General features: G+C 47.1%; 1 long non-coding RNA gene across 1 annotated transcript; it reads left to right on the forward strand.

Moving 5' to 3' along the window:
- Positions 1-227: 227 nt before the first annotated feature.
- LOC135921234 (uncharacterized) lies at positions 228-2,540 on the forward strand. The gene is made up of 2 exons (XR_010570503.2): positions 228-598; positions 2,278-2,540. It is a non-coding gene; the product is annotated as an uncharacterized lncRNA (long non-coding RNA).
- The last annotated feature ends 24,194 nt before the right edge of the window (positions 2,541-26,734 follow it).

The following is a 26,734-nucleotide window of genomic DNA, read 5'->3' on the forward strand; positions in this document are numbered from 1 at the left end:
ATGCGCAGACACGGACGTAGGGGTCTGCGCATGAGCAGTACCGTGGCATCTAGTTATTTCGTACGCAAGCCGCTGGCGTCCCCTAATCGAAAACTCACTAATAAGAGACTGCCCACCGTGGTGACGTTGGGGCTATGGCGCTGCGCTTCTGTAAGCGCGAGGTCGTGGGGTCAAATCCACATTTCGATTGGGGGCGAAATACAAAGAAACGACCGTGTTCCGTGCAGTGGGAACACTCGTTATAGAGATCCCCAGCTGGTTAAAATTAAACCCGAGCCTGCCACTATACGCCGTGCCTGGCAATCAGATCGTGGTTTCGGCACGTAAAACCGCCGAATTTAATCAATCATTAAGAGGGTGATTTCTTTCTCGTCCACGCATTGTAGTCACATTTCACCGTGTGGGCACCCCCGTCAATTTATTCTGAATAGCTCTCTTTATTATGCTAACGTATATTATTGCTTTTCTGATCGCGTTCCCCGTTGGTTCTGCAGGGACAAGGGCAGCTGGATGTCTTGCTGCGCTTGCATCGGTTTTCTAACCGTTGCTGCCTTGGCCACCCTCGCCATCATGGTAGCCCTCGGTGTCGTGACTATCGGTAAAAGCGCGCCTTCTTTTCATTATATAATACGCACGCAGATAGTAAAATGAGCATGGAACGGCTGGCAACCGTGACGAAAAGAGGCACAGTACCTGCCTCGCTCTTCAGAAAAGAGGATATAGAAAGGTAGAAAGGGAAGATAGGAAGAAAGGAAGAGGGCCCAAAGAAGTGCACGACAGATCACGAAGTCTTAAGTACACTGAAGGCAAAGAATAGAGCACGGCAGTGGGCAGTATAGTTAAAAGCAGGCGAAAGGCTGTTAAACTAAGTTTGCACAGTTTAGGCGTAGCTGGCCGATGACATCGCTTTTCCAGTGGCACGGTGTGGTCATCGCTTGGCGCCATCAGCACTTTGGCGTAACAGTGTCACTATAGCGGCCGGCAGTTCGTAAGTAGCAATCTGTGCAAGCAGCATCCTGAAAGAAAGAACTCCAGGCGTGTGAGTTCAGTGCCTGTTGCCGCGCCTTAAAAAGTCTTACGTTTTCTTATTGAAAATTTTCAAAGGAAAATTCTACCGGCACGTCCAATAGACCCGTTACCTTGTTTGTACAGTGGCAATGGAATATTCCAGCCGAGCGGTTAGGCACCATACGGAAGCTGTATGTTGTGCGTAGGTGCTTTTTCTGTCGTCCTTGTTTGTTTATTAATGTGCTATCAGGACCCGATTTGATTTGACACAGAAGAATGCTTAAAAAAATATATGCATGTGGAACCCACACGGTGGAATCTATGCGAAGCGAAGCTTTATAAAGCGGCTAATGAACTGCTTTACAACTAGTGGAAAAGCGTACATTTTGTTTACCTAAATCTTGTCGCACAATTAATCTCGAGGAATGCGTATGTTTATTCACCTCATAGGTCCGTTGTCATGTAATGTTTATGTTAATGCACGGCTTCGTTCACAAGTTATGCCGAAATGCCAGACGAAAATCAGGCAGATTCACTATGTGAAACGAACACAGGACGATGCCGCAAGGAGGAATGCGAAGTATGATGATCGTTCAAGAAAGAATACGCACAGAAAAGTATAACACGAATTCTGTAGACGTATTCCGACACGACACGTACTCTGCCTTTTGTGTCACAGTGGTGCATACCCATTCCTGAGGAGAATAGACCAAGAACAATCAGAACCCCCCCTCCCCCCGGCACATATCGAATGGCTAAAAAAATGTAAATTAAAGAATCCAGAAAATATCAGTCACCATTCTATTTACAGATCAGTGTTCTTTAGATATATCTGTTAGCCGACGTTAAATGTTCAGGTTAGCGTTCAGGCTGCGCTCAGGCGAGTGAAGAGCGCCAGAGCACAGGACGGGATCTACAGGACACCTTCTAGCACGAACAATGAAATATAATTTGATGTATATTAAGCAAATCGTGGTAAAACAAGCAAACGAATAGGCAAAACGACTTTCAGAAAGCTATCCTTCGGAGCTCCACGCTTCATTGCCAATTTTAGCGGGCTATATGTGGTGACGCACTGGAGCACAGTTGCACTTTGTCGATCGAGGTGGCACGTCGACTAACTAATTACCTCAGGTTGGGCTCCGTGGTGCCAGAAAACGAAACCGAGGCTTGGAAGCCGAGTTTAAGAATTGGGACGCATCATTGAAACAAGGTGTTCAACCAACTCCGTAAAAAATCGGCTTACTTGGACATTTGCATTGTACGCAGAGGTGCGCTACCGAGCATCCGAGGCCAGGAAGAGCGATGCCAATGACACCGTGTCTCCTACGTCTGGCCGCTACCGAACTCCCGGCGGCAGCAAATCGATGAACCATAGCCATTTCGAGGCTGCGAAAAAGCTGGCCGCTTCGGTGATTCGCTACCCAAGAGACCAGCCACTCCCCGATCAGCTGGGATGAGGCTTGCCTGCCCGGACACAAAAGAAATACGCAAATACAGCGCGTGCGAAATTACACTCTCCGACACGTTCATTTGACTTTTCAGCGTAATCGTACCCTTTCAACTACATGTACGGTCGAGAAGAAGACGAGGACTTGAAGCTCGTGTCATTCACTGCCTTCGCTTCCACGAGCGATGGCTAACGTTGCCATCCCCGCCGACATGGCATTCAGCGATTTACAGAGACTAGAAACCTATTTTCTCCCGGCTGTCAATGAACGAACCAACATCCACAAAACATTAACTTCTCTCTTAGATAGTAAGCTTTACACTCTACGTGCCGGCTGTCAAAATAAAACGTTCAAGGTGACTCGCTACTCCGTGTGTGTTTGTTTCCAGAAAACAAACATGAGGCAATGACATGCGAACCTTAGGCAAAGGCTAATGCAAAATAGCGTAAATACAATGGAATTCAACGCTAGTGAATCATCATCACCATCATCATCATTCATTGGTCCTTAAAGACCCCTGGAAGGGGCATAACATAAGGGGGGGAGTGGAATATTGAACACAACAACGTAGGTCACTGTCAAATATTGTCACAATCAGTGGTCAGCAGGATATATACAGAAGTAAAAGTACAACCCTTTAAATAAGCATTAGCAAGTGTAAAAATAGCAACAGTAAAGTAAACAGAGGCAAACAGAAGCAGGCAAGAATTTTCACAACATGTTTTGAAATAGGATGTCAGCAACTGCCGGAACTTGTATGGATCGCGTTCTATTACAATAGGGTCTGGTAATGAATTCCATTCTTCAATTGCAAGAGGCAGGAATGACTTGTTAAATGCGTTAGAGGAGCCGTGCAGACGTAGAATGCGCATGGAGTTGTAAAGACGGCTGTAGTGCAGTGGTTATCGAATTGTCACTCGCTGAGGCAGATGTTCCTTTGTCGGTGCGACGACTGTTTCAATACGACAGAAAGGCAGATTGAACTTATTAGGTCTGATCCGATACACGTTTCGTATACCAGAAATGCCAGTCTTCGTTATCTTATATGCCAGTTCTACAGACACTATATCGCGTTGTTGCGCGGCAGTTGTGCCATCATTTGAGGCGATGCACCGAACACAACAGTGTCTCGCACCTTCTCGAGTCTTTTGATCCTTTTATTGTCATGGAACCGGCACAATGGTGATTAACGGCATATTCGTCGCGAAATACCAGACCTAACCTCTAAAGTCTGTATCCTTTCCTCAACCGCATTGTGACTGGCTTTAACAATTGTATTGCACGACAAGCCTTGCGCAACACTGAGAGGATGTTCTCGGCCTCTGTTTTATGTGGAAGAGACAACTTCACCGGACCGAGTGCGGAATGGGCGTCAGTTTTGTTCCTTTAAATGACCACGCCAGCTCGCCTGCTGCACCGACGCTTCCAGTAACGCTCTAACAACCGCTCTAACAATCTCCGGCACTGTGACGCTGCTTGTGTTGAGTATCAAGTGATAAGTTTCGATACTGGGATACTGGTATTATGGGCTCTGAACGGGAGGTTAGACGCGTCTTGCTTTCAAGAGGTTCGATCCCCGTTATTGATGGCTCGGTCGAGGCGCGTGCTCGGTTTGTGCTTGCTCTGTAAGCATCCCGTTTCGTAGGGTCTCGTCGCTGGCACCGTTTAGGTGCTTGAATCAAAAGTCGTTCACGTTTGTGAGGTACAAGCCCTCGGGAAAGGTACCACGTGAGAGTGCAACCTACACAAGGCTCAGTAGGTCCTACTTTAGTCGTACGTTACCTGCGCATATCTAACATACTAAATCTCTTGCAGAATCAACGCACCGGCTTCTACGACCGGGACGTTGATTATGTTGTATACGTCACATATTCCCGCTTTAGGATAGTGTCGGTAACGGTTGTTTACCAAATCAACTTCCACATTCGGCTGCCGTTGTCGACTGCTACATTTTTTTCGGGTTGCACCATGCCGCAAGAAAGTTAAAGCCACGGCAGCAAACTGACATCTATGCGGTCCTCGCGTCACATCGAGGCCATAATTTTAAATCACGGCACCGTCGCGCGAAAGAAAGGCACACGCTAGCGGTTAGTAGTCACCGGGTAGTGTAGCTTGTAATGTTCAATTTCGCTGTCCGTAGTGGCCCAGTTGGTAGTGTGGAAGGATGCAAGGGACTTGTATCTATTCGGCAAGACATACACAACCAGAACCCACACAACTGGAAAAAATAGGCGAAGTGAGGTTCGCTTTATTAGCGTCGCAACCGCGTCAATGACAGTACGAGGGTCTCCGCTGGGTCGACATTAGCAGGTACATCGTGCCCGTCCGAAACCAAAGTGGGACCTCTATAGTACTGAGGGCTAAACCGCTTACTTCACATCATCTATGGTTCGCTCTCCAATATTCAGAGTTGAGGAGCGTTGGCCGTTGTGGAAATCGGCGATTTACTTACCTCGAAGAGTATAATGCATGGCTGGCTATTGAAAACGACGATTTTTTAAGGGTATCATCATCATCACCAGCCTGTTTTATGTCTACTGCAGAACGAAGGCCTCTCCCTGCGATCTCCAATTACTCCTGTCCTCCGCCAACCGATTCAAACTAGCGCCGGCGAATTTCCTAATTTCATCACTCCATCTAGTTTTTCGTCGTCCTCGATTGCGTTTTCCTTCTCTTGGTACCCATTCTGTAACCATAATGGTCCAACGGTTATCCAACCGGCGCATTGCATGACCCGCCCAGCTCCATTTCTTCCTCTTGATGTCAGTTAGAATATCGTCTATACCCGTTTGCTCTCTGATCCAAACCACTCTCCTTATGTCTCTTAACATTACGCCTAGCAATCTTCGTTCCATCGCTCTTTGCGCGGTCTATAACTTGTTCGCGAGCTTCTTTGTCAGTCTCCAAGTTTCTGCCCCGTATGTCAGCACTGGTAAAATAGGTATTCTTTAAGGGCAGAGCATTGAGCTCCGCTGCCCTACCTGCAAAGTTACTGCCGACGTGATTCGCTACATGAAAGAGACGTCTGTCTGTGCGGCCCGTGTCCATTACCGCCAGCGGTTCTGGTCCGCTAGTTTTCCGCCTAGAAGCTTGATGTGCACTGAGGAGCAGCGTCGCCGAAGACACTCTAGCACTACTTGACTCGAGACGCCGCACTTGCTTTACCAGAAGAACTTATGTATGGACCAGGCTCGAAACAAGGTGGCGATGACTGGCACGCGGAAAAACTGTAGTAATGTGGTCACAAGCGAAGAGCTCAGGCAGTGATTTGACGGCTTAGCTAGCGAGGACGCAACTATAGTATGCAAGACGGTGCTGTCCGCTACTCGGTTCACAATTTTGCCTGCTACTCGTCAGGCCGTGGCCGTATGGGATGTGTTTCGTCACATAAGCGGACAAAGCTGAAGTCGGGCACACGAACACCGTAGTCTCTCTGTTGATGCGACGGAGACGAAACTAGGCTTGGACTTGTGCAAACTAGACACGTCGGTAGTTCGACATGTGCGATGGCAGAGGGACACTCTAAATAGATTCCAGTCGTTCCAGTTCCCGCAAGACTGCTACACTTTGGTAAATAGGTGAACTTTCATGTGCCATAAGAGCATGAAAAAGGTTGAAGATCATTGACCATGTCGGCAGTTATCAGACGCGTCCTGACCTGAGCGAGGAGAGGTCGAGTGCCAACAACAATTGAACTCAAACAGTGCTTATTAACGGCCACATGACAACGCGCTGCAAATTTTAGTCCTCCGTAGGTGGGTCAAGGTGTCGCGAAATCGCTCTAGCATCGTCTTCTTGAAGAGGCTGGTCGCGATTCGTTGGATGGAGCGGCACTGTTCTAGAAAATGAAAGGTAATAATAGCAACAAAATCGCATGCTGGGGCTCTGCTGAAATTTCTAACGAGTTTACTGGTCCAGAGCGCAACCTGTCCACAGTCACTTCTCCAGCATATATATTAAAAACAAACAGCAATACAAACACCTTGTACCAAATACAAGCGCAAGTTTACGACAAGCTAAATCACTTTCTCTTTCTCTTTCGGCTGCATAGCGGCAACCGCCTTTCTTCTGCCACAATCTGACTCCTCACGGACCCCAAGCGAGTCAACACCGAATGGAGACTGATTTGAAAATTGTATTTGCTGTAGCGAAGTCACGCATGTGATTTGAGCCGATCTTGATAGGCGTGACCTTAAGAGCAAAAATAGGTTACGGAACAAACAGGTTGCATTAAGTCAAAATAATACATGTAATCCATAGGGCAGACAACCGGCGTTCGAATAGCGGGGTCCAAGACACAAGAATCGCATTTAGGACGCCACAGAAGTAGGTGTAGGGATGACATTAACAATTTTAGGCACAATACGGCCTCATGTGGCAAAAGACGGAGGTAATTGTAGATCGTTCGAAGAGGCTTTTGTCCTGCAGAGAAATAAATAGGCTGATCATGATGATTATGATGTTGTGCTGGGCACATCTTGGGTGTTTCGTGGGAGTAGTGATCCCTACGACGGCCAGAAAAAAAGAAGGAACAGAAGAACAGCTGCGCTGTTCCAATACAACGCTTTTCTAACATCTTTAGGCACGACCCACCATGAAACACACGGTATCAGATGGCACTCCACGTTCAATGGATCTAAATATAAGTGCTGTGATTCTTCGAGCCTGCAAAATGCATTGTAGAGTCCGCAGCGCTCAGTAATGAAGTGCTAGAAAATTGATGGGGATAATGTATAAGAGAGCCAGAAAAAAAATGCTTCGATGGTGAACCAACGCTTCCGAGCTTTTCGTGAAAAAGAAATTCCGTATATAAAGCTAAGTGGTAATTCAGGTAAAAAACAAGAGATTACATTGCAAAATTGATCTTTGGGCTACGGCATGTACGGTGAGGATGCCAGGCAACGAATTCTCGATTTTGATAAAGAGCACTGAGTTCCCTTTGCCCCTGTTTCTATTGCGTTGCCTTGTGCAACTATAGAGAAAGATCCAGCTTAGTACACTCACCACTTCAATTAAAAGCACTGTCCTGCATTTTTTTCTGACGCTGGGCACCCTCCCCCCTCCCGCCCACAGGAGAGTGCCATAGGCGGATGTAGATAGTCAACGCTTTCATTGCTTACGTTTAAGACGTGGCCGTTATGATCTCGCTACAATCTCGCTACAACCTGTATCCATGCACATGCGCGGATGCCTCGCCAGCCTTTTATTACCATTTGAGGAGAAAAGAATTGTCAAATAAATGCTCTTGAACGTCGGCCTTTTGGGATTGGTCCTCAGCGTCATTTCCCGCATGTGTATAACATTACTGAGCCACCTTCTTCGTTCATGGTGAGCACTGAGGAATATTTCGGGCATGGCGCAACGGAAAAGCCTGCCTTCTGCGCATTTGCATTCTAATCATGTAAATCCATGGCAGAGCTCAATACTAATCTGCTGCATCTACAGTTTGCACTGCGGTGCCAACGATGCCTTCCATCGCACTTCTCGAACTGCCCGAACACCGAGACTTTTTAAAGGTCAACTGACTAAACTGCTGCCCGACCTCGAACTTCTACACGGACTTGCATCGGCCTTACAACATGAGAAAATAACATGGAAGCAAACTGTTCCATTTCATGATGATGCGCGGAGTTGGGTCATACCAATTTCACCAGCTAGATTCTATTCCTTTTTCATCACCCGCCGTTAGCGATTGGCCCATCTCGGCGACGATTTGGGTGGAATGCCCTTTGGAAAGCTGACGTAGCTAGAAAAGGAATGGCATTTGATTAGAACCAATTCGTTCCTTCCAAGCCTACCATTTGTCTACGAAATAACTGTGATAAGGTTCTTACAATTAATTAATCCTAGCGGAGGCACTCCGTCAGCGCATGAAGTGACGAAGTCGTTCATTATCACACTGCAAGCCATTTATTAAAGAGCATCCAGCGGAAAGAGGAACAGGAACTTTTAAGACTAATCAAACGCACACAAAGAAAATTAAGTCTCCAAAGAAAGTGTCAAAGTCAGAAAGGGCCTACAGGTTGGTGGTCCACAGTAAAGTTGCGAGATGAACTCGACGTGGCGAAGGAGGCCTAATTAAATAATTAACTTAATAATTAAAGCCGTCGGAGCATAGAAGCCTTGCTGAAGACAGGCACTGTTGAAGAAAAATCCTGGTCACCCTCAGGCGAACAGCAGGGATCCAGTGATGCAGCATAAGTCCGGTGGCGACGTTGAGAACAGGGGCAGGTGGCCTTGGCACGTTAGAGGTCTCGACGCCGAACACGAAGTCAAATGGCTTCACCTCTGCTCCCGATGCGTGGACTGCATTTTCCCCACGTCGCTCGGCATCTTCCTGCGTGCGATCATGAGGACGCGATTCATGAGAACGCGGTGACACGTCCCTGGACGGTCTCTCTGGTCCAGTAGAAGGCACGAAGCACGGTCATGACGCTCAACGACTTCACTCCTGCGCCTGTAGCACGGGCGAGCTCCTTCCTCCACCCAGGCTTGTTGTTCCACGTCTCCCCGACTTCTTCTCCCTCCTCCGTTTTCTCGCTAGTTGTTCTTACTGTTCAAATTTCTTCGGCGCGCTCGTGCCACTGCTGCAGCGTCTCATCGTCGCCTTCGCATGGCTGACCCACTCCAATCACGGCACTCGCGCACTTGACACATCACAGTAACCCAATGTATGTCGACCCAAGAGAAAAAATATCATGGAGAAGGCACGCATCCTTTGAGGATTATTATCTACGTTAATGTGATAGGCGTCCAAGTGGTGACGCTTGTGCAACTTGGCGATGGAAAATTCGTAATGGGCAGAGAGGTTAAGATCTTTATTTTACGGTGATGATAGAGTGGAAGTTGTCTGTTCGCGCTGATATCCAGTAGCACCGTGTCCAGTTACCCAAGCTGTCTATTGGTAAGACAGCAGCCGGAAGAACATACCCTATGACCCATGTTGTCTGCTCACCAAGGCCAGCACATAATGCTCGTATTGCTCCTCCAGAAAATGGCAATTAGTGGTCCAACCTAGTAGACAACTTGGGTTACTGGGAACATAGATAGATAGATAGATAGATAGATAGATAGATAGATAGATAGATAGATAGATAGATAGATAGATAGATAGATAGATAGATAGATAGATAGATAGATAGATAGATAGATAGATAGATAGATAGATAGATAGATAGATAGATAGATAGATAGATAGATAGATAGATAGATAGATAGATAGATAGATAGATAGATAGATAGATAGATAGATAGATAGATAGATAGATAGATAGATAGATAGATAGATAGATAGATAGATAGATAGATAGATAGATAGATAGATAGATAGATAGATAGATAGATAGATAGATAGATAGATAGATAGATAGATAGATAGATAGATAGATAGATAGATAGATAGATAGATAGATAGATAGATAGATAGATAGATAGATAGGTAGATAGATAGATAGATAGATAGATAGATAGATAGATAGATAGATAGATAGATAGATACAAGGTACGCACCGAGTAATGAATTAGTAAACCTTGGACGTATAGTATTGGCTTGGTTCAGGTCAAGCACTTAGAGATTGCTGATGTGTGCCTTAGCGCTAAAGGAGCGCTAAAATAGACAGATTGAGGATAAGTAGTATGTTGAATACAATGACATCGATATTTATTTCACCGACGCTCGCGTCAGAGGATCAGACAGGGCGTTTACGCTGGGCAAACCCTCCGTGCCATCCGTGCGCCATTGCAGCCATTTGCGAAGCTGAGGAACTAGGCGACGCCTTTCATGGCCGCATTGTTGCCAAAGAACCTCAGCGACGAATGCGATGAGTGAGAGGCAACATCCCAGGGCGTACACTACGACATACTCGGTGAACGGAATGTCGAAAGAAGCGAGGTCGCCACTGATGGGGGGAGGAACTTCCTTTGTCAGGTATTTTTGGTAGAGGCCCGACTCATGAAGGGCACGAAGGAGTCGTCGCTGCTGGTGCCTGCAATGATCATCAAGTAAACAACCAATATGAGCGAAACAAAAAAGAGCGTTCGAGAGGAAATAGCTGTTATGCAAGTACAAGAGTTCTGTGGATACTGGAAGAATTGAAAGCGCTTAATATTTATTGCATGTTTAAAGAACCAATAATAGCAAAAATGTTTATTTATTTTTTACTTTTCCGCTTGAAGAGTTTGTATGCATGTGATAATCACCGAAGGACACCAAAAATGTTCCAATTTGACGAATAATTCAAAATATCTAGCGCATCTCACGCGATCTGAGCCACTTCGTTGCTCGTATGGGGCCCAAGCCAAAGCAGGATCTTTTAGGAAAAAGGAAATTGATTGAATGGGGTAGTTAGTACAAGCCGGACTCCGAATCGGTCACCGGGTTATACCATGTGTTTCTTAAGACGTCAGCAAATTATCAGACCGATATGGAGGTGAGGAAACAGCGTCCCGTCGTGTTTAACGCAAGTACTCAATTTCAGACATCTGCAATATTCGCGGATTTGGCAGTACGACCAAAGAGCCAACAAACGCGTCATAGTGTCGATGATGTGGCGTGGTGCTGCACTTAAAGTAAAGCACTCGTGAAGACTTTAGAACCACGTTAAAATATGTTCAAAGCATCGTTTGCTCTTACTACTCGGTAATAGGTACCTGTGTATGCGAGGAAATTGAACCACACAAACATCTCAAATGGATTTCAACTTTAGTGTGAGTGGTCATTCAATATGACAGACTTAGAATGCGTCACTGAGGGACAACGTGAAAAAGTGCGCCATATCGTCGACTAAAATAACAGGGGGAAAGCGGGAGGAGTAGGGCGGGTCTAGTAATTCTAACAGCACTTCAGATACGCAGTCGAGGAAAGGGGTCATGAATACCGACACTGTATACGTAGATTTCAGAGAAATCTGTGGCCACTTCGTCATAGGGAAGTACGGCTGAACGAAAAATTATCCTTCCTCCTACGAACTATAACCATTCATCCTAACACTACCGATTTGTAGCCAAAACTGCAGGAGAACTGTGCAGGTGAAAATAATCTCCAAAATGAGCATTAATGTGGTGTTTTTGCCACTGTGCTCTGATGCTCAATGAGCAACTGTTCCGCTGTAAAAGGACGTTGCTCAGTACTGTACTTTCCAGATCAATGGGGCAGCGCAATGGAAGCAAAAGTATGATGGTGTGCCGCTCCTTCCTAACTGGGATGCATGCTTTTGTCGGTATTTTATTCGCTGATAAGTACTCTCTGTATTTGCATATGTTTATTATTGTAAATTTACAAATTTTCCATAAATAATTTCTGGAACAAAATGAGACATTTAAACACCATGTCAAGTGTCATTTATCGACTTGCCGCTAAGCGCTATCGATCATCTTGGTTATACCATAACAATATGAAACTGTAGCCGTATAGCGTAAAACTATTTGATTGTGATTTTATTCCGCTCTCCTTACGTCAAGCTTAGGTAACTGCGGATTCAAGCATCGGGCTGAGACCCGCAGCGTTGCTTAAACAGCCCGATCAAACGCTGTACTCATTTATAGGAGGTAAATTTGCTTTGAAAGTAAATAGAATTGCCTACTCTGACTGGTTTATCTTATCTAATTGATTGACAAGAAGCGACGAGCGCGTAGAAGTGGAGAGGCTTCGGTGCGTCCGAGCTAGCGCAGTGAACGTAGATAACTGGATCAGGAGGCCGGAGGCGGCTTTGCGGCTGTTGCGACTTCTCCTTACTTATCTAGCAGTGCTTGGTCGAGCATTGCAGCAGCGTGCAACGGAATGTGTAAAACGCAGCTAGATAGGATCCTCAGCGAAGAAGAGTTGTAGGATATGGGCCGGAAGGGCTCGACAACGTTATATTGCGACGCCAAACATTTTTATGTACGAGGGCTGTTTTTTTTTCAACCTCCGATCGCTCCGTGCAGACGATACGCGGGCAGCAGAAGGCGGACATGCGCTGTAGGCGACTGCGCAGCTTTCGCACTACACACTCCGCCATTGTTGACATTCAGGCGTCAGTGGGCATTGTGCTAATGGCAGCCACGTAAACATGGCTGCCATAATTGTTGCTCCAGCCAAGTGTGAATTGCGAAGTGCTATTCGTTTTCTACAGGCTGAAGGCCATGGTGCTGCAGAAATCCATCGGAGAATGAATCGAGTGTATGGGGAAAACTTCATGAGTGATGGTGTTGTGCGTGAATGGTGTCGAAACTTTAAAGATGGACGTAATGATGTGCATGATGAAGGGGGCCAAGGACGCAAATCTGTCGTTTAAGATGACCTGGTTCAACGAGTTGACAGAATGGTTAAAGAAAACCGCAGATTCACCATTACTGCTTTATCTACGGAATTTCCAGAAGTTTCAAGGTCTGTTTTGTACTCTATTGTTACTGAACGGTTACGCTACAAAAAACTTTGTGCACGTTGGGTCCCAAAAATGTTGACGGACGGCCACAAAACTCGATGAATGGCGTCAGCTTTGGAGTTCCTTGAGCGCTATCAGGATGAAGGAGACAACCTTTTGAAATCAATCGTTACTGGGGATGAAACCTGGATTCAATACGACACACCGGAAACAAAACGACAATCACAACAATGGATGCATTCAAATTCACCAAACAAACCAAAGAAATTCAAAAAAAAACTTCAACAGAAAGACCATGGCTACTGTGTTTTGGGATCAACAAGGTGTGTTGCTTGTGGAGTTTATGGAGCCCGGAACCACAACCACTGCAGCTGTTTATTGTGAAACATTACGACGTTTGCGTAGAGCCATTCAGAACAAACGAAAAGGAAAGCTGACCGCTGGAGTTGTTCTAATCCATGACAATGCCCGTCCACACACTGCTGGAGCAACTCAACGGCTTCTCGAACATTTTGGATGGGACATTTTTGATCATCCGCCATACAGTCCAGACTTAGCACCCTGTGACTTTCATCTTTTTCCTGGACTGAAGACGTGGCTTGGTGGGAAGCGCTTTCAAACCAATGGTGACCTTCAAACCAACGTCAAGGGCTACTTGAATTCATTGGCGGCAACTTTTTTTGAAGAGGGTATTGCAAAGCTTGTCCACAGATATGACAAATGCCTCAATCTCTTCGGTGATTATGTCGAAAAGTAAGCGTAACTGTACTAATCTTTTGGTAATAAAATTATTGTTTTAGATGAACTTGTCTTTTATTTATAGCCTACCGGAGGTTGAAAAAAAAACGGCCCTCGTACATGGAAAAGTTCATTATCCTTGGCAGGCTCCGAGCAGGAAGTGCAGAGCGATTTGCGGCCAGGACATATTTTAATCCTGTCGGAAAAGGACAGGGCCGTCATAACGTAAGGCTATTCCAATTTGTTTTTATTTCATTTCTCCACATGTCCTTCACGACTAGCCAGAACTTTTTCGGCCCACCCACTATGGGGGTCTCTCACACAACGTCACAAAAGCTGCGAAAATTCCTCATGTCATATCAATGTACACTTTCATTATGTATGATAAGACGAAAAAAGAAAAATTGTCATTTACAAGTCTCCGTCTTCTCCATTGGCCGTCCATCATTGGTCAAAATCTTTCGGGCTGCGCCTACTGCTCCTGTCTGGCGCGCGACATCACAATACTGTAAAGACTCAGCACGTAAAAGTGACGTGTGTGCAATAGGGTTAAAAAATATGCCGATCAAAGCTGGGCTTTTTTTGAAGAAGTAAATGGAGAATGCTCCGTATAAACCATGGTTGCACTCACTACCGAAAGTTGCAGGGGAGAATGAATTTCTTGCGTGAAAAAATATTTTCACGTGGCAATATAACGTTCTCGAGCCCTTTCGGCACGCATACGGCATCGCTCTCTAAACTACTGTACGCTGAGGGTCCGGTTTAGTAGCATTTTTAACCTTCTGTTGCAAGCCGTCGCAACTTTTGATCAGTCATCACACGCTAAGCAAGGGGAAACGGACCAATCGCGGATGCCGGCGCCACTTCCCTCATCCGCTTATACACTTTCACTGCACTGGCCTGGAGGGACTGAAACCCACCCCACTTCAGCGCGTTTCAAGCCTTTAGATAGAAACACACATAGTAACTTTAGCATACGCCAAAGAGTGTGAAGGTGGAAGTCTGCGCGCTCAGAGACATCCATTAAATTAGTTGACATTCCCGTTCGAATGCGTTGTTACGTCATATTACTTGCTTTCTCCTACTAAAGGTTGTCGGTACGAGTGCATTATTTGTAGGTCATGGGTTCCAGTCCCACCAAAGGCGGTGGATTCGCGGGCCTTAAGTCTATATTAATTAACTACGCCTTAATCAACTTCGCTCTTCTTAACGCCAGAAGTCGTGAGTTCGACTCCCGCCAAAAGCCGTGGGTTCGAGTGCCTTAATTAAGTCTATATTAGAAAACTGTGTGTTTTTGGCATGATTAGCGGTATCGATGTGGCAGAATACGTGCGCTCCGATTTTCTGCACCTCACAACGCGACCTTGAAGCAGAGCGAAATAAGGCTTTCGCCTTAAAAACCCGTCAAAGTAGGCAATGATACTTTCTTTCAAAGATAACAAAAGTGACCTGCTATAAGTGACCTGCTAATAAGTCTGTGGGGCCACCCGTGCGTACCTTAGTTGCCTAATTTTTAAAAGGAACATAGTGATATAGGTAGTCGAACGCATTAGTGAAATAACACAAACCAGCGGCAAGATTTTATCCTAGACATTTCTGAGCAAATATTATTTTCCATCAAGCAAAGCAATCTGAGTAGAACTGTTTTAGTAGTCATATCAAAATTGTGTCATGATGCTTTTTTTTGCAAGAACGTCACATTTTCTATAAAATTGCTGGCTGCAAACTTTTTGAAATTGGTGGAAAAATCTACTCTACCCTGTTAATTTTGAAAGCCCAGCTTTCTTGCCCAGTTCGAGGTGCCTTCTTGGACGTATCGGGCCTCTAATGCCAAACGAGATAGTGGCGCCATCTAGGACTGGTGCAGCTAACTAGTAGTTCACGAGTTTACCGTTTCGAGCATGCCTTCATGCAGTAATTTCTAAAGGGAACTGTGGCGCTAGTGTCTACGGTAGCTGCAAGCAGGGCAATTCAGCCAGCATGGTAATGATGGCTGGTACATGGATTCGCCTAAACATGATCTTTTTGGCTTCAAATAACTTTGTGAATTCGCATGCTCATCATTTCCAACAAAGTACGGTGGAAATAAAATTAACTGAACTATAATAACATTGTCCGATGGCAAGATTTGAAACAGGCCTGATATTGAAATCAATACGCCATGGACGCATGCGTCGGCAAGCGGCATAGAAAACTCTTTCTCCTGGGCACACTCTAAGCACAGTTGCATCCTTTGGGGTGTACATTTGCCACACAACAATAGTCGTCATCTGTCTTGCCCGCATTTCCTTTCTTTAACGCTGCGAGCTCGGTACTTCAAAATCACGAAAGGCATGCGCGTTATTAGCATGACAGAGCATTCTCTACAGGGAAGTAGTGAGCGCAGCGTTTTCAAGGAAAAGCGGGCAAGACAGATGACGATTATTGTTGTACGGCAAATATACACCCCAAAGGGATGTAAACTTTTCTTGGAGTGCAAGCCAGCGCGTTGAAACGCTTGGCGCGTGTCGATCCGCAGTTGCCGTACACTCTAAAAACAGTTGCACCCTTCGGGGTGTAAATTTTCCACACGACGATATACGTCATCTGTATTGCTTGTATTTCCTTTTTTGAAAACACTGCGCTCGTTGCTTCCCTGTCTAGAATGCTCTGTCAAGCTGATAACTCGCATGTCATTCGTGACTTGGAAGTACCGGGCTCGCACCGTTAAAGAAAGGAAATGTGGCAAGACAGATGACGACTGTTGTTTTGTGGCAAATGTACACCCCGAAGGGTGCAACTGTTTTTTGAGTGTAGTAGGAGAAACCAACGTATCAGAAACACCCCGAGTGCAACGAGATACTATGGACGCCACTGAAATTTTAAACAAAAAATATAACTACGATCGTAAAAATATGTGGTACTAGCCTGTCTATAGTCTCTGGAAATGAAATCATTTCTTCGTACAAGACACTGCTCTTTAATACTACTATTTCAACCTCGAAAACCACACTTCATATACACACACAAAACATGGGTCATGAGCTAATCACAAGTGCTCCGCTTTACGCGGTTGTGAACTAGAGTTGGGCCTGCCTGTTCTTTATGTGTGTTTTCTTTTTGTTAGCAGAATCGCATCTGCTGCCTGCGTCTGCAATAAATGAATGTCGAAATGAGTGTTTGGTACCTTCTTTTTTCCTTTTCTTTTTTTGCTGCCAAAGAAAATTCACAGCTGATCCACTTACCTCCGGGGAAATCTTGTGTGCGTCGGATAGCACATGAGGAATGAGACGAGGACTTCGTCACTGGCCACGAGCCAGGACCCGAAACGGCTCCTCGCCTGAATGGTGCTGCATTCTGCCACGAGGGCGTGCGTGCCTTTTTCAGCGAGGGGAAAGCAGTCGCCAAAATTGTGGGTCACGCATTTGTCCCCGCACTTCTTCAGCGCGTGACGCAACGACTTCAGGTGCCTTCCATTGCTGCCTAACTTCTTGATAATGCCGGAAGTGATGAAGTGGACGCACGGAAGTATAAGCCCAGAGTCAAGCCGAGCCATAAACTCAGTCACACTTTTCATTCCGGACGAAAGGGCCGGAACGCTTCGCGACGCGGTGATCTCCGTCTGCGTGTACTGCTGCAGAATTAACATGGCGAACATCCAGAACATGACAGACACGCTCACAACCGCTGACTTGGACTTGACCAATGGTTCTGGGCTCCGGCCGAGGTAAGTGCTCACGAAAAACATCGTCAGACCTGCATTATCGATAGCACCGACGGAGCACAAGCGAGCCCGCGCGGTGACTAGCAGGAGGATCACCAAGGCCAGAGGAAGCAATACTAGGGAGATCTGAAGAAAGGACATCCACGTGGACACGAACGACGGGCGCAGCGGAGTTGCTCCCCGAGAAAGGAAGCAGAATGAAGACCTCGGCGGTATGACGTAGCTGTAATACGAACTCGGCGGTACGCGCCTTGCAGTCGCCATGACGAAATCCACGCGTCGGTCAAGGAGAAGAGAGTCAGTCTCGCCACGGTTGCACAGCTCGACCAGGCTGGAGTTGAAGGCGGCGTAAACCTGCCACAAGAGCTGTATGAAGCTATCGTTTCGCATGCACTGGGCACTTCCCTGATCCATAACCCCGAAAGTTATGCGACCGTGCTTGGGATACGTTCCAGCGCGTGGAATGCGTTCTGCGAGGACAGCGTCTTGGGCGACCGTGAACACACGCCGCTCTTCGCAAGACCTGTAGCCGTCAAGTGGCGCATTGATTTCGTGCTCAGTCACGCTGATCACTTGACACAAATGACCCGAGAATGCCTTTATAACTTGTTCGTGCTGATGCTCAGCAAAAATCCATTGAATATTCGAGTGATGCCTCTCGAAGAAGGCCACCGTCGGTCTAAGAGCTTTCAAAGAGCGCACATCCTGCAAGGACACAAAGACGACACCTGGCCTCGGAAAAGCAGTGCCGCCCTGCTTTACGTACCTAGAAAAAAGTTCGAAAGAATCATTCCTTCCAAAGATATCCCACACCGTGATTGAGAGAGAAGATGCCGCGCTCAAGTTGCGCAACAAGGCGGAATGTTTGGGCGAACAAATCACAGCAACGGAAGATGACGTACTCGCGAGCGCCTGTAACACATCGAATGCCAACGGACTTAGTTGCTCAGAAATGCTGATTAGGGATAGAATGTGTAGAACACCTACTTTTTTAGCTGATACCATGTCTCCTCTCTCTTCGACACGTATTGATGTATTCAGATAGTATTCATGTATTGATTGCCCCTTTCGCCTGCGCAGCGATCCGATACTCTGCACAGGCGAGACTTAAGGTGCGCTCCACATGAAGTGATAGCGCCAGTGCCGAAATGCCTTCTAGGATAATCAGTCGCAGTGAAAAGCACTTATGCGGCTTGCCGGTCGGAAGATCGCGAGCCAATGTTCCATTAGAGAAACTTCGATGCTACTTGTGCCTTCCGGTTCTTTCACTCCGGAATCGGAGCTCGCACGCAATGTCGTAAAGGATGGCTGAATTGAAGCTTGTAAAACTTCTTCTCTTGAGAGCGACGACCTGAGCTCGTAAAACTGGCATGGCAGTAAATATGACGCTCTGCGTATGCCGAGTCATTCCAGCGTCTCGTAGAGCTGCCGTTCACATTGATCAGCTGGATAATGGAGGGTATTGATTTTTAAAGCGACACTTTCTGTGTCTTCCCTCATGTGTTCGGCATGGCTGCTGCTATTACTGCTATGTTCTTGCTGCTGTGTGTTGCTGGGTCAGTTCGCATATATAGGTCGATATATCTGTGGATATATATATATATATATATATATATATATATATATATATATATATATATATATATATATATATACACGAAGGTGCTCTCTTACACGATTGTCAGGTACAAGGCTTGTTGAAAACCGGCTCCGCAAAATGTCAATGGAGGCGGCCCGAGTGGCTGGCTAAGTACGTGCGTGTGTCTGACCTTTACCGCAAACAAGTCGTCACATTAATTCCATCACCATCTTTCCGTTGTGATTATTATTTCGTTGTGATGATCCCGTCGTCATTCCACCGTCTTAATTATGCCTTCATGACTGTGTGTCATTTACTTGTCATCTTGCTGCCGTCGTGAAGCTGTCATCCCCATTCTGTCATGATCATTTCGTTGTCAACACGCTGATGTAATCATGCCACCATCATTCCATCGTGATCATGCCGCTGTCGTCATTGCATAGTTGTCATGCAGTGGCCGCCACACATGTCCATATTAGACCTCAGCCGAGAGATCTAATAAAGCAACTTTGCCTTCTTGCAATGAAATGCATGGCTGGCTAACACAACCTCAGCCCTTCATTCTTGTGTGGTAAGCCTTCATTATATCACCTCACAGTTTCTTGCGTTGTTTGAGCAACACCGTAGTGCTATCGCAGAAAGGTTGACGCCTGCAGTCACGGAAATGCACGGGAATGTGTCAATGCGCAGAACCCTTCGATAAACTAAGGCGCTCTTTCAACCTGACATTCAAGCATAGCCCTGTTCGCCCTATACAAAGAAAGTCGAAGAAGAAAGGAATATAATGCATAACATTTAGTGTGCACGAGACGAACTTCATCCAAGGTTTGATGTTGCAGTCTGTTCTGTTCTGACAACACTATGTGGTGTCTTCTCCTTTTTGTTGCAACCATGAAGGCACTATCACGCGTGGCTGAAAGAAAGCAGCCACGGAATATCACCAGCTGTGAGAAGTTTCAGACGATGGTCGCGGTGTCACCGTCAGGAGCGAGTGGGGCGCCAGAAATATGCAGGAGCTGCTTATCTGCGTCTTCACCAAAGCAACGCAAGTGCAGCTCGTGGGACGGGGTACAACTAGAAGCCACTTGCGACCATCAGACATATAATTGCCGTGGTACAGAACGTACAGTTGCCGTGGGAAGAACGCGGCCGTCCTCAACACATTCGAGCGACCCAGTCAAACATTCTGCTTCCTTCCGTCTGCACACGACATGCGCCAGTGGAACTAAGAACGCTTCTCAGTGCAAATTATGCACTTACTGAAAACCTACGCACTTAACCTTAGAAACTTTGAAAACACTTCTAAAAATAAAGAAGATTAACTAATACACAGGCGCGTTACCATAGGCCTCTCGCCGATAACCTTGGCGCTTCAGTTTACTCTCAAGAAAGCCAACCTACACATTACTTAACACTTTGCGAAACTAAAGGTTTATATAAAACGCATCTCTTAAATCTCGGAGCTTCTCAAATGAAAACATAAACACAGCTCCCTACCTTACATATTAAAATAAACTTTAGTCTTAACTCGCGAAAATGTTCATATGCTCAAAAAAAACACAACACACTTTACTTCTACTGAAGATGTCTTTGTCTCCCGTTCCAAGCGTGTACAACAGATTCGTCCTTTTGAGCCGCACTCGAGTGGGTCGCGGTTCGAAAGCTATTCTGGCTATCCAGGCACAACAAAAGGGCTGACACACTATCAGCTCCTTCAAGTCGTTATAGTCTCCTGCCAATTTGCGTCCTGGCGCAAGGATTTCATCATCAACTCGACTGAGCACGTCGAGATTCCCTATCCCCTCGTCTCGTCTTGCCACCTTGCGCTCCTTCACACTACATGCTGCCCTCCGAAAAGAACAACAGAGGAAGATTTATTTAGAATATTTACAGTAAAAACATGAAGTAATAGAGCCATTGATGGCCGGCAGCAGATCGGACATTGCGGCCCGTGGCAAGAAGCCTGAAAGCGATGAATGAAGAAATGCTGCTGTCTGTTCCCTGTCGCTGGCTTTTAACCACTTCGGTGTCTCGGGGTCATGTCATTTTCGGCCAATCGTCGAGCCCGCTCAGGTGTCGTCATTTTCGGCCAATCGTCGAGCTCGCTCAGGTGTCATTTTCCTTCAATGGTAGGCGCCCATGCGAGTGCAGTCACATTCTGCTCAGGGGGTCGCTCTATGGGCTCCACTGTCCAAGGGGTGACTTGTCATGGCGTTGTCTCCGGGTTTGCAAGCCCTCAGCGGGGGGAGACGGTTTGTTTTCGAGCGACCTTTTAGAGCTGCAAAACAACTTCGCTTGGGACCCAGATTAGCTGGAACCGCGCCAGGCTCCCGTTGCACTTTCGGGAAGAGCCAAGCAGTGCGACAATAGCTTCACGTGCGCCGCACGTGGTGGAGGCCGCCAACTTGTCTGACTGGTCCGGGAACGTGTTACACGGCTTCTGCCCACCTTAACTGGGTGCGACGGTGATTCGATGTGGTCTAGTGAACTCTAGTGATTCCTGGAAAAGGGTCCGTATCTCACACTGCCCAAGAGCAGCTTTGCCGAAATGGCGCGCCAGGGGGCAGAGCCACAATGGCCTCCGGCGGCTGTCCGACCCACAACCAGTGAAGCGGCAGTCACGCCACCCCTCCCTACGGCTGCAGCTAGCGCTGCTCTGCCGCCCCAGCACCAGAGGCCATCTACCTCTGGGATGGTGGTCTGAAAGTTTTCGTCTACGGGGACGAGGCCTTCATCTAGAACGCAGCGCTCGCAAGAGCGGCTGTCCAGCTCCTCGGAAGAGGTGATGGGCACAACCAGCCAGACGGTGCCGCGAGCGCCTAAGGAGCGGCGAGATTCTCGCAATGGCTCCAAAAAAGAAAAACGCCGCATCATGGTGCCCCGAAAGGACTCTGTGAACTAACTCTTTCTTAAACACACAGCACATAAACCACATTCAACATGCATACCAAATAATACGCTGGAATGTCCGAGGTCTCCTGCACAATCTTGATGACATCAAAGAACCCCTACGCAGGTATACTACAAAGGTGCTGTGTGTTCAAGAAACACACCTCAAACATACGCAAATACGTTTCCTTAGACAATATGCTATTTTTCATAAAGACCGCGATGACACTCTCGTGTCATCCGGTGGTGATGCAATCATTGTAGACAGAGGTGTTGCTTGCCACGAATAAAAACTTCGTACGCCCCTAGAGGCAGTTGCTCTCCGAGGGGTGTTGCTTCACGAGTTGTTTCACTATCATCTCTGTATACATCCCTCCTAATTATCAACTTACTAAAACCGAATTTCAAAACTACATAGATGAACTTCCCGCACCATACATAGTTGTCAGAGATTAAAACGCACATAATACTTTGTGGGGAGACTCTCGTTGCGATGCGAGAGGTCGCCAAATTGAAAACTTTCTTTTTTCCTCAGGAGCGTGTATACTTAATAAATAAAGAGCCGACGTACCACAGCGTGGTGCGCCGGCTCTTTGATAAATTTAAGCATTGTGTCGAGTACACTAATGCCGTACTTTGAGTGCTCCATTCTGATGAACCCCTTTGGGAGTGATCACTTCACAGTTATTTTAAACTTAACAAAACAAGCTGGATGCTTGCCGCATGCTACCCGGTGGAAGATTGAATTCACTAACTGAGAACTTTTCCGAAAACTAACATATATAATCCGGGGTGAAATCAATTCTCTCAATATAGACGGTGCTGTGGCATATATTACAGGCTTTATAATTGAGGGTGCGCGAAAATTCACTCGTGCAACTGATAGACTGTCGAATAAGCGTCGTATTCCATGGTGGAATGAAGAATGTAAAAAACACGGAAAAACCAAAACAAAGCTTGGGGACGACTTCGCGACTTTCCAAGCGCCGAAGACCTTATTAGTTTTAAACAAATAAAGGCTCACTATAGAAGAACACATCGACGTGCTAAAAGGGAGAGTCGGGAGACGTACATCTCTGGTATAACTTCCTATACAGACGAGACGAAAGTCTGGAACAGGGTGAATAAATTAGTAGGGTGGCAGACGCATCCTCTACCCTTAGTAAGTACCCAAGGTGATAGCCTGGAACGTCAGGCTGATTGTCTAGGTGAACACTTTGAATATGTTTCAAGTGCATCACACTATACAGAATATTTGCTGATGCTAAAAGAACGTGCAGAGAGACAGCCCTTTAATCGCAAAGGCTCATCGAATGAGGTTTACAATCGTCCATTTAGCTTAGCTGAACTTAAGGCGTTCTCGCTTGTTGCAAAAACTCGGCGCCAGGTCGCGATCGCATTATGTATGGAATTATTAGATACCTGCACCCTCAAGCGCTTAAAATGCTCCTATCTATTTTCAATGCCATATGGGCGGCTGGATATATTCCGTCCTCGTGGAAAGAAGCCATTGTCATCCCGATACTTAAACAAGGCAAAGACCCGTCCTTAGCCAGCAGCTACAGGTCAATAGCACTAACAAGCTGTCTGTGCAAGCTGTATGAAAAAAACGACAAACCAGCATTTAATCTTTTTCCTAGAAAATAGCACAAGACTACCCCTTCCAGTGTGGGTTCCGAGAAAGTAGATGGACAACAGACCACCTCGTTGGCATCGAGGCAAACATCAGAGGTGCGTTTAAACATAAGCAGTATTTACTTTCGGTATTTCTAGGTTTAGAGATAGCATCCGATACGACATGGCGCTTCGGGATTTTGCGAGATCTTTGCGCGATGGGAGTCCGAGGAAATATGTAAAACCCAGTCAAAAGCTACTTATCCAACCACACGTTTCGTGTGAGAGTGAGCAATGCTTTATCTAGAACATTAACCCAGGAGAATGGGGTGCCGCAAGGGGGTGTGCTTAGTTGGGCACTGTTAAATATTAAATGAAATAATGGGGTTTTACGTGCCAGAACCACTTTCTACCATCGTATTTCGTATTTCTACTATCGTACTTCACTGCCATAATACAAGAGTTCCCCGAGCTGACATGACAGCCACAGGTATTCGCCGAAGTGAAACACAGGGTTCAGCGTCACATCGAAACCACAGGCCCACCGGCCTACGTGCGGCCACGGTGCCTTTCACCCGAGAAGCTATGGCTAGCACGACAGGTATTTGCTAACATCATGGAACACGGGCTAGTACGTGCTTCGTCGAGCCTATATGCGTCACCTCTTCACATAATCCCCAATCAACGCAAAGCCATTGGCACCCTTGTGGGGACTATCTATCGAGCACTGAACCGAGTGACCGTACCGGACCGTTACGCATTGTCGTATGTTCACAACATGGCCTCCTGCCTGCAGGGTGCTAACATATTCTCAAAAATAGATCTGGTACGAGCATATCATCAGATACCCGTAGCACTAGAGGATGTTCCCAAGACCGCAATAACAACGCCATTTGGAATGTTCGAATTTCTTCGGATGCCTTTCAGCTTACGGAATTCAGGCTAAACTTTTCAACCATTCATGGATGGCGTTTTCCGAGGCCTCGACTTTTGCAACGCATATCTGGAAAAACTGCTGAATGCTACCGCACTCCCGGAGAGCACGAGAAGCATCTACGTCCTCTACTCTGCATGCTGCAGCGACTGACAGAGCGGGGGCTTGTTTTCAATACGGCAAAGTGCGTGCTTGGGTTACCGCCGCTGTCATTTTTGGGCTACAACATTTTAGGCGTGGGAGTAATGCCACGGCTGGACAAGGTCGAAGCAGTACGACGGTTTGCACAGCCGAAAAACATCCGCCCGCTTCGAGAGTTCCTGGGACTCGCAAACTTCTACCGTAGCTTTGACCCGAATTGCGCCATCATCTTTCACCCTCTCCACAATCTACTCACGGCAACAGGAACTAGTGCAAATGCCATTCAGTGGCACTACGAAGCCGTAACAGGCATTTCAGCAGATTAAGGAGGCTGTCGCTAATGCCGCTCTGCTCGCATACCCACAGCCGAGTGTTCCTCAGTGCGTAATGGTGGACACCTCCGATGCAGCTATCGGAGCCACATTGCAGCAGAAGTTGAGAATGTGCGACCGATTTCCTTTTTCTCCAGAAAATTGAGCCAGTCTCAACGACGGTACAGCACCTTTCGTAGGGAACTCCTGGCCACATACGCTGCTATTCGGCATTTCCACCACTATATAGAAGGGCGAGAATTCTTTGTACACACAGACCACAAGCCGCTGACCTACGCATTGCGTGCGATAAACTCGCATACGGGTGCACATGTGGCACGGAAGTTCCGTCACTGCAGGGAGAGTGCTCCTGACTAGGCTGGGACGGGACACGAGCGGACACGTAGATAGATACGCAGACGTGCCCGACTGCCTAAGAAAAACAATAAGCATTAGATCAGTACCTAAGAACATGGACCCCAACCTGCACTAGAGCAAAAAGCAGGCGCGATCCGAATACGTGGAAAAGACACTAGCGCGACTAGACAACGTGGTATACACGGATGCTGCCACGCACCCGCGAGAAGGGAAGCGCACGGCCACGGCGGTGGTGGTGGACTGTGACGGGAATCTGATAAAGTCTGCGACGGCAAAGGCAGCCGGCCCAGCGGAGGCCGAAGAAATTGCCATGGCGCTGGCGGCAGCAGAAGGATATAGAACAGGCAGGCCTCTAAACATCTTGACAGACTCGAAGGAAGCGTGCAGAAATTACACGAGGGGCAGGATTAGCAAAGCCGCCACCAGAATGCTTGGCGGAACCAACTTCGCCGAGGGGAACGTTACGCACAAGTTAATCTTGATTCCGGCCCACGCAGGCATAGAGGGTAACGAAAGGGCAGGCAGCCTACCTCGAGAGACCATGTTCCGAGCAGAGCAGTCGCACGCCCCGGAGTATCACCCACGCGCTTCTGAAGGAGGATACACAGAAATATTTAACTAGCACAGAGGGACGAGAGCCAAATATCCCCCCCGCACAAAGCACTAACGAAGGAGGAAGCAACGAGTTGGCGCAGATTGCAGACAAACTCCTTCCCAAATTTATACATCCTAAACAAAGAGTGCCCAACTCACTACAGATACACCTGCCCATGGTGCGGGGCCACACCCACACTCTATCATGTCACATGGGAATGTAAACACAATCACTGATTCCACCAACACAATAACCCGAGTGCGGAGCAATGGGAGATTCGGCTTACCAGCTGCGAGCTCACGGCCCAAAGGGCCTTAGTGCAGCACGCTAGTAAGGTAGCTAGGCTCAGTGGAGCCCTGGAGTAGGGGCCCACCCTTGCCGGAAGAGGCTCCAAGTCGCCGGTGCCCAAGAAGACGACGGAGACCTCGAGACGCTAAATCCTTGAAAGAACCAAATAAAGTTCTCTCTCTCTCCCTCTCTCTCTCTCCCTCTCTCTCTCTCTCTCTCTCTGCGCCAGATGTCGAACATCGCAGAATTCACGACGCATGAACGCCATCTCAGCGGGACGGACAATGCTGTTGGAGACGCCCTTTCGCGCCGCCCAGTGAATTCCGTCAGTCTGCCGAGCGGTGTTGACTTCACCACACTAACGATCGCTCAACGCAGTGACAGCGGGTTGAATAACCTACTGAAGTCAACAACCACCACCTTGAAGCTACAATAATTGACTGAACCCACAAGATCCTTATGCTGCGACATGTCCACAGGCAGGGCCAGACCGTTCGTGCCCACGGATGTTCGCCGCAAAATTTATGACTTGCTGCAAAGCCTGTCGCATCTAGGGATTTGAGCCACTCCACGGCTGTGCACAGCGAGGTTCGTGTGGCCGGGAATAAACCGGGATGTCCGACGTGGGACACGAGAGTGCCTCGCATGCCAGCGCTCCAAAGCGCAGCGACATGCTGTAGCCCCCTTGATATCCTTCCCTGTGTCGGACGTTGGATTTTCCCATGTGCATGTCGACATTGT

This window comes from Dermacentor albipictus, chromosome 8 (genome assembly GCF_038994185.2).
Source record: "Dermacentor albipictus isolate Rhodes 1998 colony chromosome 8, USDA_Dalb.pri_finalv2, whole genome shotgun sequence".
Lineage (NCBI taxonomy): Eukaryota > Metazoa > Arthropoda > Arachnida > Ixodida > Ixodidae > Dermacentor > Dermacentor albipictus.